The 13609-nt window shown below is 50.4% G+C and overlaps 1 pseudogene; it reads right to left on the minus strand.

Moving 5' to 3' along the window:
- Window positions 1-1485: 1485 nt before the first annotated feature.
- LOC110741016 lies at window positions 1486-8010 on the minus strand (annotated as a pseudogene).
- Between the last annotated feature and the right edge of the window lie 5599 nt (window positions 8011-13609).

Raw genomic sequence — 13609 nt, forward strand, 5'->3', positions numbered from 1 at the left:
TGAAGCCCATGCCCTGACTCTCACTGGTTGGAGTCCTGTGCATGCAGCTCTCCCGGCCTGGCATTGCACACTGGTGGCTCTATAGGTGCAGGGTCTCAGGGGCAGCCCTGCCCCAATGGCTGTGCTGGGCATTGCCTGGGAATGTGTTCTCTGTGGTGACCCTGCCCCATGGCATTTCTCTGCCTGCATCTGATGCCCCTCAGTCCTTGACATACATCACTCACTTGGTTTTCTGGCTGCCAAGTCTCTTTTCCTCCTCCTCCGCTAGCTCAGTCTCCCTTGCAGGCTCCTTCTTACTGCCCCGCCTTTTGTTAATGAAATGCTTAGTCTTTTGACCTCTTAGTTATCTATCTACAGTCAATCCTTGGTCCCATGTATTGATACCATTTAAACCCCAACGACTCCCAAATTTATATTTCCAGTCTGACCTGACTTGATTACATCAGTTCAAGGGTTTTCATCCACAAGAATGTCTACGTGGTATCTCACATTTACATGTCCGAAACTGAACTCTTACTCTTTCCCCTCCCTCCTGCCAGTTGCTAGGCTAAAGGCCTCAGAGTTTCCCTTGACTCTTCTTCTCTTGTACCTTACCACCTTTACCATGAGTGAATCCTGCTGGCTCAGTCTTCTAAATGTATTCAGAATATAACGATTTCTTATCAATGGCAATGCCAACACCCCGACCCAAAATGTCATCATCATCTCCCGTTGGATTACTGCCTCAGCCTTCTGTTTTCCTCGCTCCCTCTCTTGCTTCCACCCTAGTGACCCCGTGATCTACTCTTAATGCAACAGGGAAAGGGGTCCTTTCAGAGCTTCTGCTCAAAATCTTTTTCTTCCCTCCTCCCATCTCACTCAAAGTTGATGCTCAAATCCCTACAATGACCTGCAGGGTCCTACATCAGGTGCTGGCAAACAGTAGCTGGATGGCAAGTTAGCCAGCTGTTTTTGTAAATAAAGTTTCATTGGAACACAACCACACTCATATGTTACGTATTGTCTATGGCTGCTTTCACACTACAATAGCAGTGTTCCCTAGTTATGATGGAGGCCACGTGACCCCCAAAACCTCAAATATTTACTATCTGGCCCTTCACAGAACAAATTTGCTAACGCTTGCCCTCTGTGATCTGGCTCTGCTACCTCCCTCGCTTTGTTTCTGCTCCAGTCTTCTGGGGTCTCCTTGGTGTTCTTAGAGCCCGCTAGGCAATCTTCCACCTCAGGGCTTTTTTTTTTTTTTTTTTTTTTAGACAGAGCCTCACTCTGTCGCCAGGCCAGGCTAGAGTGCAGTGGCGTGATCTTGGCTCACTGTGACTTCCATCTCCTGGGTTCAAACGATTCTCTTGCCTCAGCCTCCTGAGTAGCTGGGACTACAGGCGCATGCCACCACACCCAGCTAATTTTTTGTATTTTTAGTGGAGATGGGGTTTCACCATGTTAGCCAGAATGGTCTCAATCTCTTGACCTTGTGATCCGCCCACCTTGGCCTCCCAAGGTGCTGGGATTACAGGCATGTGCCACCGCGCCCGGCCCATCTGTCTTTCAAAAAATGTTTTTAGTTGGAAGTATAATTTATATTCAGTGAAATGCACAGATTTGAAGTGTACATTTTGATAAGTTTTAACAAATGCATTACCCATATAACCTACCTCCTTTCAAGATACAGAGCATTTCTATCATCCAGAAAGTTCTCCTGTGCTTTAATCCTGTCCAGCACTCCCCCAGCAGCTGCTGAACGTGCCTGAGGACATTGGTACAGGACTCTGGCCTCCCCAAAAGAGCTACTTGGACAAGTCTGCTTGGCTTACCCTAAATCCCAGCCTGCACTCTAAAAATTTCCATCCATCTTTAAACTGGTTGTACCTGTAACCCTCCTTCATCAAATAAATAAACCCTGAAAAATAGGAGGACAATACCCCTTCCTGGCCCAGCAGCCCAGGACCTAATATTTACTGTATACCTAAGCTTTTAGAAATACGATTTGCATGGGTGGGGGCTGGCGGCTGCATCCCCTCCTCCTCCTGGTAGCCCCTATCAGCCTACAGTTTCCGCAGAGCAGATCTAGCCAGGCAGCCTGAGCCTGGAAGTGCGGCGGAGCCTCCTGCTCATTCACCCTCACTAGGGTGGCAGCTGCACAGCAGCAACTGGGCTCACCCATTAAGCAAGAAGTCATTGTCTGGAAAGTGACACTCAGACCCCAGCCTGGGCAAGCGTGTCTGAAAGCTCCGTTTCTTCCAGTCCAGCTGTGGAGGGAGGGGGCAGAGCATACAGGGTTCTACTGCCCTCCCCATCCTTTAGCCGCCCTTCCTCCTGGGAGAGAGCGCCACTTGTTAATTGGCCAAAGCCTTCCTGAGGGCTGTAAGTTTGACAGGCTGGGTGTGTGTGGGCCAGCCATGCTAGACAGACAGGCTGGTGTGTCAGAAGGCAGCCACCTGGCCAGAAGAGGGTCAGCCCCCTTGGTGATCTCCTTCCCCCGGCTGGACGCAGCGTCCTGCCCTCTCCCCACGTGAATGCTCCACTCAGAGCTGCTTCCAAGGGCAGGGTTCTAACCCTGTGAGTGGGGACATTGTGTTAGTTTACAATGGGCCACGGTTTCCTCTGACATCTCCAACTCAGAGGCAGTAGAGAGGAGAAGAGAAATTCCCTGCACCTCCTCCCTCCTCAGCACCCCCACCTCTGCACACGTCCACATATGGAGAGCCTAACAATGGTCCCTGGGAGTGCCGCCATCTGCTTCTCCTTTCCATGCCTGCAGCAGCTATGCCCACCGTCCAGACCCTCACCCGCCTGACTCAGTAGGCGCTGCACTGCCTCTGGTCCTGCCCCTACACCTGGTCCTCTGTACCCATCAGTTCCCCCAGTCTGATTCTTGTTTCCCCCAACAAGTAGGGAGCATGTAAGGTCATCTGTTGGGTTGGGGGAGAGAATAAGGTGGGCCTGTGAGGATGAGGAGAAGCTTATGGTTGTGCTGGACACTCAGCTGACAGGCCCATTGGCCGCCTACCCAGTGGTCATCCCGCTCCCACCCTCATTTCTTCTTTGTTAACAAAACCTTGACTTCATTAAATATTGGACACCTATGAACTTTATGGACCCTTCTGCAGCCTCCCTGCCATGTAATGGTAAGTCTAAGTCAACCCTAGCAATTTCATTCCTCTGGCCAATGATTGCTTGGGGTGTGGGCATGAGCTGCCTCTTCACCTCAGCCTGAACCACAGCTGCCCTCTGCACTTACTGTGCAGACACACTGGGCCAGGGAGAGCTCCATCTTGATGGAGATGAGCTGTGAGGGCCTCTGCTGGTGGCTGGGTGGATCAGGTAGCTGTAACAGGTTTTGTTCAGAAGGTCATCCATCAGCTTCTCCTCAGCATTGGCCATGTGGTAGTCCCCTGGGATAACACACAGACCTGCTGTGCCCTTGTGCAACTGCCCCCACTGCAGCTGACAGCCACAAAGGGGAGAGTCGAAAGGGCCAGGGACCACAGGTGCCCCGAGGGCCAGCTGAGGCAGTTCATGAAGGTCCTGGCAGGCCTGTCTCTCCTTGGGAACTTCAAATGACATTCAAGACAGAGCTCAGCTTTCTCCTCCCATGCCATACCTCTTCCTCCTCCTCTTCCCTTGAGCAATAAATGGCATCCCACACTCTACACATCTGGTACAAAACCGGGTATCTCTTCCTGACCTATCCCTTGGTTTATCTAAGTAGCCACAAAGTCCTGTCTATTCTCCCATCTCCACCGCCACAGCCATGTCCCTACCTCCCCAGTCCTGCTCTCCTTCTGGTCTCTCCACCCGCACTCTTCCCCTGTCATCCATGCACCATACAGTGCCAGACAGGTCTTTCTACAGCAAACTGGACTAAGCCCTTTCCTTACCCACAACTCCCGGAGCTGAAGGTGGAGTTAAAACTCACATGTTTTGGCTTGGCATTCAGAGCTCTTTCCCCCTTGGCCCTGGCTTATCCAGAGTGCTCAGAGTGTGGGTTTGGTGCAGAACTGGGTCTGAGACGGTGCTTTCCCTAAGAAGAAACAGGGCTGAGATCGGGGGATTTTCCGGGTTCAGAGTTAGACCTATGGAGTGCAAGGTTTCTCTGAGACACCAAGTGAAGGGGTCCAGCTGGCAGCTGGCTCCTGGTCTGGAGCTTCAAGGAGAGGTCTCAGCTCAGAGCCATATTCAAGAGCCAGCTTAAATGCAGCCTCCTGCCGGGAACCCGCAGAGCTTCCACAGCCTCAGATCTGCCCCCTGCATACTCCAGATCTCTTGCCAAGTGGCGTTTGGGTCTTCATGTCATCTCCCTCCCATGTCTGGGAGTAAAGGTGAGGTGCAGGGATTTGCAGGGACTTGGGTACTCTGGTGTCTTCAGGGAGAATGTATTAGGTAGAGGGGAGGCGGCTTGGAAAGAGGGAGACTCAGAGGAGAGTCAAGGACATCTGAGCAGGCGAGCCTGGGAGCAGGAAAAGGGATGAGAGTGAGCAGAGGAAACTGTTGGGGCAGGGGAGCAGGTGGAAGGATCAGGGAGTGAGGGGGGGCTGGAGAGGTGGGGGTGGGGATGCTGGTGAGGGGCTGCCTGCCTCCCACCAGGGCCAGTTCACCTGGTCACCCCACACCCCTCCCTCTGAGGGTGGGGCCAGAGGGCCCAGAGCACGGATCAACCCAATTGAGCAGGCCTGAGGTGGACTCGGGTGGGTGCTGGACTGGACTCCTGGCCCTGGGGAGCAGCTGCCACCCTGCCTATTCCATCCACTTTCCAACTCACTGCCTATTGGAGCAGATGCAATATGGGTGCCTTCTGAAAGATGCTCCTGGTGCACCTGCTGCCTGCTGACCCTCCCCCAGACGGCCCCGAGCTCTCCAGAGGGGGGTCCTGTGGAGGCTTGGCCTAGATTCTGAGCCCTGCTTCTCGTAACTGGGACTCCTCCCCCCGAGGCAGCTGCTTGAGTACCCTGGAAGCCAGTCTGTAGCCTCAGGCTAGAGATGGATCCCTCCCACAACCCTTCTTTAGCGTATCTATTTGGACGGACTGCTCATTTCATAGAGAGGGGTGTGTCTTGCCCCAGTCCTTGTGGTGTATCTAAGGCAGCTGTGGCGTCAGAATCTGCAGCTCCCATCCCCCAGTCCTGCAATACTAGGCGAGGCTGGATCCCACATCTCTGAAGTCCCACCGGACTGGTGCGAGGTGGCTCCCAAGTCCAGGGCTGCTCTGCGGGCTGTGAGGCTCATGCTCCAGCTCCGAGCCCACCTGGTGTGCTCAAGTTGCCCAACTTTGGGCCTGTCCTGCCTCTCCGGCATTCAGCTGACCCCGAGGGACTCTCCCTCAACTTGACCACCAGTTACAGGCTCTAAGTTAAAGGTTCCCAGAACCTTAGACCTTTTGGCCCAACCCTCCATTTCTCAGCTGGGGAAACTGAGACCAAAGAGGGGAAGCAACTTTCTCAAGGACCCCCAGCAAGTCAGAGGCAGAACTGGGTCTAGGAGCCTCTTCCCAACAGAGGTCTTCCCTGACCTGTGAGCCTTTACTGCCTGGTTAACTTTCCCATAAGGAGACTGGAAATGGTGCTGTCCGGGGCGGTGTGTACCCGTGACTGCGCCAGTGTTTGTACCCATGAGTGTATGTGGGGGTGGGGGTGAGGGGTGTGAATAAACAGCAGGGATGCTAGGGGCTGGAATGCACTCTGCCTCACTCCAAAAAGGGGCGCGGGGGAGCCCAGCCCACCCCAGTACATGCTTAGACTTTCCAATCTTCAGAATGCCTGTGAGGCCGTCTGGGCTCAGAAGACAAGGGACAGGCCTTTCCCCCACAGATGGCAGGGGTGGCCCAGGATGGGTGAAAGCTTCTGCAGCACCGTTGGGGGTCACACCCCAGCCCATGAGCTGACAGTTAAGCAGAGAAGCCGCCACTAGGGGTCAGTCATGATCCAGCGATTCTGGTGAGCAGCGTGTCCCACCTGCCTCTGTCCAGGATCTTGTCTTCCAAGCCTCCTTGGGAAAAACTGCTCCCTGGCAGAAAAGGTCTAATAATTCGAGAGGAAGCCAGAGCTGGAATTCTAAACGGTGTGAGTGTGTGTCCCGTTTGAAAAAGCATATCCACCCTAAACATTTATATTGAAAAAATGGAAAGATATACCCACTGTTTTAGAATACAAACTATAGAAAGTAACAGTTAACAGAATCTTACTGGAAAGATAAGATTCTGCATCTGGAAAGGCAGAGTGATTTTCAGCTGGGTTGTGTGTCCTTAACTGAGGAAGGGAAGATGAGATTTATGTTTATTAAAAGGCAGCTATGAATTTATCTTTTATAAAGAGCTTACAATATATTAGTGCTCTTCAATCATGTGTCTGAATCACCCAGATGCCTGTGTAAATGCAAATTCCCAGGCTTCATTCCCAGAGATTCTGATCCTGTGAGCCTAGGGTGGGGCCCAGAAATCTGTACAGGGTGGTACAGGCTGCACCAAGACTGCACCTAAGAAACACTGCAACTGGCCCCTACACACACCCAAGTCTCCGGATATATAGGCAGGCATATTATCTCCATAAAACAGATGGGGAAACTGAGGTCCAGAATGGGGAAAGAAATGGTACAGGGCCACTCAGCAACTAGTAGCAGAGCCATGATACACCCACTGCCTGTGGACACCATCTCTGATGACAGCTTCATCTCCCTACAGGAACCTTGCCTACCCCCACCCCTACCTCCCGCCACCCCTGTGGTAGGTCTCTGTCCAAGGAAGATGTAGCCCTGGTCCTCTAGGCTGACTGGGTATCAGAGGAAAAGCCTGGCCCAGAGTGTAGGAGCTAGAAGGGCCCTTGGAATTCAGGCGGGGAAACTGCAGCCCAAAGAAGGCAGTCCTCACATTTGAACTCTGCCTGGAGAAGGGCTGGGTCTCCTTCCTGAGTGGTAGGTTCGGCTTCACTAGCTTGGCCCTCAGTCAAGGTGACTGTCCAGGCCCACCACACCTCGAGGTGGGTGACCAGAGGCAGTGGTGCCATAAAATGTGTTTCCTGGGAGATCCACCCAGGAAGAGCAAAACATTCCAGGGCTGGTGATTTGGGCAAGCCCCCTTCCCTCTTGGCCCAGTTTCCCCATTTCTGCAACAGCTGTGTCAGAGGAGACTTCCCTCTGAGACTGAGCTGCAGATTTGCTCCCGGGTGCCTACACCGCCCAGGTTGTTGGCTCCTCTGCCCCCATTCTTCAAGAAAGTCACCTCTTAGGTGAGGAAGGAGCCTCGGCCCTGTCAGGAGTGGGAGTTGGTGCACCCCCAGCCTCCCAGACCACTGGGGATGACCCGGGCTGCCTACAAAGATGGTGCCATCCATGGCTGCTCCCCAGCCTGCAGACGCCCACCATGGAGAGTGACACTGGCTCTCGCAGTGGCTCTGAGAAGAGGCAGCCCCCACTCCAAACCTTGCAGAGCCATCCAGGCCTTCCTGCACCCCAAAGAGACTTTTAGGAAAAGGAATCATCTCAAGTTCATACCCATGGGCGTTGCTGAAAGAAAGGACAGTGTGGGGTGAGCTGGCGTGAGGGAGTGCTGCTCTCTGCAGACTTTGCAGGGAGGTCACTTAGGAAAAGGGAGTGGAATCTGGGAGAGTGAATAGCTCAGGGTTAAAGGGAGGGGATGGGGCTGGAGTGGGCTGGCCGTGTGCTCTGCCTTGGGCCTTCCAACCTGGCCTCAGGTGATTCAAGGGAGCAAGCACATCCCTCTGCCAGCCAGAGAGCTCTTGCCACGTTTTGGAATCAGTGCCATTCCCTTGGGGGTTGGGGGGCAGCCCCTAACTCCGGACCTGGCTGGAACTGCTGCCTCAATTCTGGATCCAAAAGGGCCTCTGGCAGCTTCTCCATCTCCCTCTCAGTCCAGCTCCTTATCTCCTTCCCCGTGTGGGCCCCAGCAGGCAAATCCGACAACAGGAGGAACAAGGCAGGAAGAGTAGGTTCTGAGGGGGTGACCGTCTTAAAACTGCAGCTCTGCCGCCTTCTCTCCAGGACTCTCAGTCTTGCTTTCATATTGCCCCTTCCACATCATTTTGCTATAATCTAACATGTTGGCATGTGGTCGTTAAAAACAGTAACATTGCTGAGGTGGAGCAGACGTCCCCTTTGGGATGGTTTGGAGAAGTTAGGTTTGAGGGCTTCCTCTCTTCCGCAAACTGCAGCAGTAATAGGTGAGATATATAAAGTAAATAAAGGTCAGGCGCGGTGGCTCACACCTGTAATCCCAGCACTTTGGGAGGCCGAGGCAGGAGGATCACTTGAAGTCAGGAGTTCAAGACCAGCCTGGCCAACGTGGTGAAATCCCATCTCTGCTAAAAACAAAAATACAAAAACTAGCTGGATGTGGTGGGAGAAATCACAAGAACTTATGGTCAGATTGACTTGGGTTCAAATCCCAGTTTGGCCACTTAGCAACTGTGGTGGGCACCTCATCTTTCTGGGCCTTGATTTTTCCATCTATAAAAAGAGGGTGATAATTGTAACTCTCCCTCCCGTAGGGTTAGTCTGAGGTTTAAACAGGATAATGAACATGAAAGCCTCTGCAGACAGCACACTGCCCCTTCCTTCTCCTTTCTCCTGTCTCCTTTAAATTAACCACGGATGGGAATTCAGTAGGTGTTTAATAGTTGCAAGATCCTTTTACAGTGTAACCCTGACTGTTGCTTCTTCAACCATTAGTCATAACAAATGGTGTGTACTTCCATCTGAAAGTTCTGAGGGAAACAGGACATTAAGCTGTTTCAAATGCAGGCTTTAAGTCTAAAGTGTCCACTCTGCCTTGTCCTGAGTCACCTCCTCCATCCTTCCTGCTGATCAGACGCATCTGTGCTTTCAGGACTTATCTCCAAAAAGCCCGCCCTGATTCCTCCCAATCTTTATGGTCTCCTCACTGAAGGACCTCCTTACTCTGCATTTGATTCCCCATAGCTCCCTTACCGGGCTCCCCGGCTGTCTATTGGCGGCCAGGCAAAGGCTGGCGGTGCTGGTGGGAAACCTGCTGGGTGTTTTTCTTCCCTTCAGTGATGTGACCACTGCGGAGATGTTCAAATCTCCCAGCTAAAGCATGCAGTTAGCGGCCTGCCTCCAGTGGCTAGCATCTTCAGGCTTCACCCCAGCTTTTGAGTTGAGGCCACACTACTCCCGGGCAGCCCCCAGACCAACTACTGAGCACAACAAGAGTCCTAGGGCCTGCCGGCCCAGCCCAGGACTCCAAGGCTTCCTGTTGGGTTGGCTGAGACTTTGTTAGATCTGCACAGCAGTCTGAAGTCTTCCCCTGGCCAATCCAACTGCTTCCCCCTCTTATCTTTCACAGTAATTAGCCCTCCCTACCAAACCCTCTTCTACGCCTGACTATACCTCAGCATCTGCTGTCCAGAGCGCCCACCATCTCCAGCACCAGCGCAGCACCACGGAAGCGATGGGCTGCAATGGGCTCCAAGATGAAAGGCCGTGCAGAGGAAGCTCAGGGCTTCAAGGACTCCTGACCCTCAGGGGCCAGAAAGGGACCTGAGAACCTGTCTGTTCCAATTCCCCCTTTCACTTGTTCACATAGCACGGAGACCCAGATCTGGGCCAGGCCTTGTGCTTCAGGGATGGATGAAGTCAAGATCCCTGCTCTGGATGACCTTGTAGGGGAGAGAGAAGCAGCCTCACACTCTGTACCAGGGTCTGGGCATCTTGCTGGGAAAGCCGAATACTCAAAGGGAGTTGGGGTAACATTGCTGGATGCTCCACTTAAGGGCAGATGATGATTTTTAAGTCTGCCCCGGTGGGGCCTGATTTCCTTTTGTTTCCTTTGACAGAAGCCTTTTCAATGGAGACGCCTTAATAACAACGACAGCAAAGAACATGTAGTCAGTGCTTTCCCATCTACTGGGCACTATGCTGAGTGCATCAGGTAAAGCCTGGATTAGGAGAGACTGCAGAGGTGAGTCATAGCGTCAGGGGTCCTGGGCTTGCAATCTGTAGCTTACTAGCTGTGTGACCCTGGACAAGTTCTTTAACCTCTCTGTGCCTCATGTTTTTAATCTGTTAAATAGGGAGATCAAGAGTATCTTCCTGACACATGCTGTGAAAAATAAGCAATGCAGAACCCAGACAGGCAGATTCCGGAGTCCAGATCATCCCTAGATGGTTTGTAACTATAGCACTCATCTAAGGCCTGGTGAACAGCTTTATAAAAAAAACCTTTTTATTGAGATATAACATACATATAGGAAAGTTCACAAATAAATGTTCAGCTCAATGAATTTTCACAGACAGAACACACCTGTGTAATTAGCATCCAGCTCAAGACACAGAACATTACCAGCACCCAAAAGACCCCATACTTCCTCTGGGTCCCTGCCCTCCCAGAGGGAGCCACTATTCTAATTTCCAATGCTATAGGTTAGTTTTACCTGGTTTTAAGACTTTTCTTCAAACATTTCCATAATTTCTCCAAAGTGCTCTCATGCCCCTTTGTCATCCGTCACTCCCTTTGCCCTTGTCCCAAGCAACCACTGACCTGCTTTCTGTCTCTATAGTTTGTACTTTCTAGAATTTTGCATAAAGAAAATTATACAGTACATGATACTTCTTTTTTTTTTTTTTTTTTTGAGACTGGGACTTGCTCTAGCACCCAGACTGGTGTGCAGTGGTGTGATCAAGGCTCGCTGCAGCCTCAACCCCACAGGCTCAAGCCATCCTCCCACCTCAGTCTCCCTATCCTGGTAGCTGGGACTACAGCTGCACACCGCCACACCCAGATAATTTTTGTATTTCTTTTTTTTATAGAGACAGAGTCTTGACATGTTGTCCAGGCTGGTCTCGAACTCCTGGGCTCAAGTGATCCTCCTGCCTTGGCCTCTCAAACTGCTGGGATGATAGGCATGAGCCACCTCACGCAGTCTTCATTTTCTTAGTGGTGACTTTCAAAGAGCAACAGTTGTTCCTGATTTGCCTTCTTTCTCTGTGGATTAAAGACACACTTTATCAGTTTTATTTTATTCATGCTTTTTATATTCTATCTTAGAAATCTTTGCCTTTCTCACAATTGCAATGACATTCTCCTATCTTTTTTGGTCTAGAACTTTATAGTTTTAGGTTTTACATTTAGGTGTCTGATCCACGTTGAGTAAATTCTTAGTGTGTGGTAAGTATCAGTGCTCATTTTTTTCCACTGGATATCCAGTTGATCCAGTGCAATTGTTGGAAAGACTTTACTGTTCCCATTGAATTGCTTTAGCACTTTCGTCAAAAATGAACTGACCATATGTATGTGGGTCCATTTCTAGACTATTCTGATCAATTGATCTGTGTGTCTATCCTTTATCACCAAGAGCAAAGTATGCTTTAAGTATGTTCTGTGGCTTTAAGTACGTTCTGAAATCAGAATGTACTTGTATTTCTTTTTAATCCTTGTTCTTCTTTTTAGAATTTCCTTTAGTTGCTTGGCATGGTGGCTCATGCCTGTAATCTCAGCACTTTGGGGGTCCGAGGCAGGCAGATCATTTGAGCCCAGGAGTTCAAAAGCAACCTAGGAAATATAATGAGAAACCTGTGTCTACAAAGAATAGAAAAAATTAGCTGGGTGTGGTGGCACGCACCTGTGGTCCCAGCTACTTGGAAGGCTGAGGTGGGAGGATCACTTGACCCAGGGGAGGCCAAGGCTACAGTGAACCATGATGGCACCACCACACTTCAGCCTGAGTGACAGAGCGAGACCCTGTCTCAAAAAAAAAAAAAAAGAATTGTGTTTTCTTTTTGAGACGGAGTCTCGCTCTGTCGCCCAGGCTGGAGTGCAGTGGCACGATCTCGGCTCACTGCAAGCTCCGCCTCCCGGGTTCACGCCATTCTCCTGCCTCAGCCTCCCAAGTAGCTGGGACTACAGGTGCCCACCACCATGCCCGGCTAATTTTTTGTATTTTTAGTACAAAAATTGGGTTTTTTAGATGGGGTTTCACCGTGTTAGCCAGGACAGTCTCGATCTCCTGACCTCGTGATCCACCCGCCTCGGCCTCCCAAAGTGCTGGGATTACAGGTGTGAGCCACCGCACCCAGCCAAAAAAATTGTTTTAATTACTCTAGGTCCTTTTCATTTCCATATGCATTTTAAAACCAACTTTTCAAATTCTGAAGAAAAAAATAAACAATGCCTGCTGAAATTTTGATTGGGATTACACTCAGTCTATAGATAAATTAGGGAAGAATTATCACATTGGGCTATTTTGTATCTCCTAATCTAAAACATGGCATATCCCTCTGTTTATTTAGTTCCTCTTCAATTTCACAATGTTCTATAGTTTTCAATGTAGAGGTTTGATAGATTTATTCTTAGGCATATTATAAAATGTTTGGTACTACTTTAAGATTTTCAAAATTTCACTTTCAAATTGTTTCACACACAATTAGAAGGAATAAATTCAATGTTTGATAGCATAGTAGGGTGACTAGGGTTAAAAAATGTACCGTACTCAGGAGATGGACACCCTAAAGACCCTGTCTTGATCACTATGTGTTATTTACAGGTAATAGAATTTCACACATGCCCCACAGATGTGTGCAATGAAAATACATATATACATACATACATACCACTTGTAGAATAAAGTAACACACAAAAAATCATTTGCTGATGATAACTTTTATGATGAACGCTCCTTCCTTTCACAACAGGGATGTTGGGAGCACCCAGATATAGGGGGAATTCCCGCAGCACTCATTGGCAAACACTGTAGAAGATAAGATATCAAAAGGCTGAAAGAAGAGGAGAATGACTAATAAGACTCCAGGCCAGGTGCGGTGGCTCACACCTGTAATCCCAGAACTTTGAGAGGCCGAGGTGTGTGGATCACTTGAGGTCAGGAGGCCGAGACCAGCCTGGCCAACATGGTGAAATTAGCCAGGGTGGTGGTGCCGGTCTGTAATCCCAGCCACTTGGGAGGCTGAGGCAGGAGAATCGCTCTCATAGGCCCTTAATTTCAGCATCTCTAGAATAAAACTCAGGATCGTCTCTCAAACCTGTTTCTTTTTCTTTTTCTTTTTCTTTTTTTTTTTTTTGAGACAGAGTCTTGCCCTCTCGCCCAGGTTGGAGTGCAATGGTGCAATCTCAGCTCACTGCAACCTCCCCCTCCAGGTTCAAGCGATTCTCCTGCCTCAGCCTCCCAAGTAGCTGGGATGACAGACTGGCTACAAAAAAATAATTTTTGTATTTTTAGTAGAAACGGGGTTTCACCATGTTGGCCAGGCTGGTCTCGAACTCCTGCCCTCTTGATCTGCCCACCTTGGCCTCCCAAAGTGCTGGGATTACAGGCGTAAGCCACCACGCCCTGCCTCTTTTTCTTCTTTTCCTTCTTTTTGAGACAGAGTCTCACTCTGTCACCCAGGCTGGAGTGCAATGGTATGACCTCGGCTCAATGTAACCTCCGCCTCCCAGGTTCAGGTGATTCTCTTGCCTCAGCCTCCCAGGTAGCTGGAATTACAGGCACATGCCACCACACCTGGCTAATTTTTGTATTTTTAGTAGAGACAGGGTTTCGCCATGTTGGCCAGGCTGGTCTGGAACTCCTGACCTCAAGTAATCTACCCGTCTCAGCCTCCCACAGTGCTGGGATTACAGGCATGAGCCACC

The sequence above is a fragment of the Papio anubis genome, chromosome 14, assembly GCF_008728515.1.
Source record: "Papio anubis isolate 15944 chromosome 14, Panubis1.0, whole genome shotgun sequence".
NCBI classification, from domain to species: Eukaryota; Metazoa; Chordata; class Mammalia; order Primates; family Cercopithecidae; genus Papio; species Papio anubis.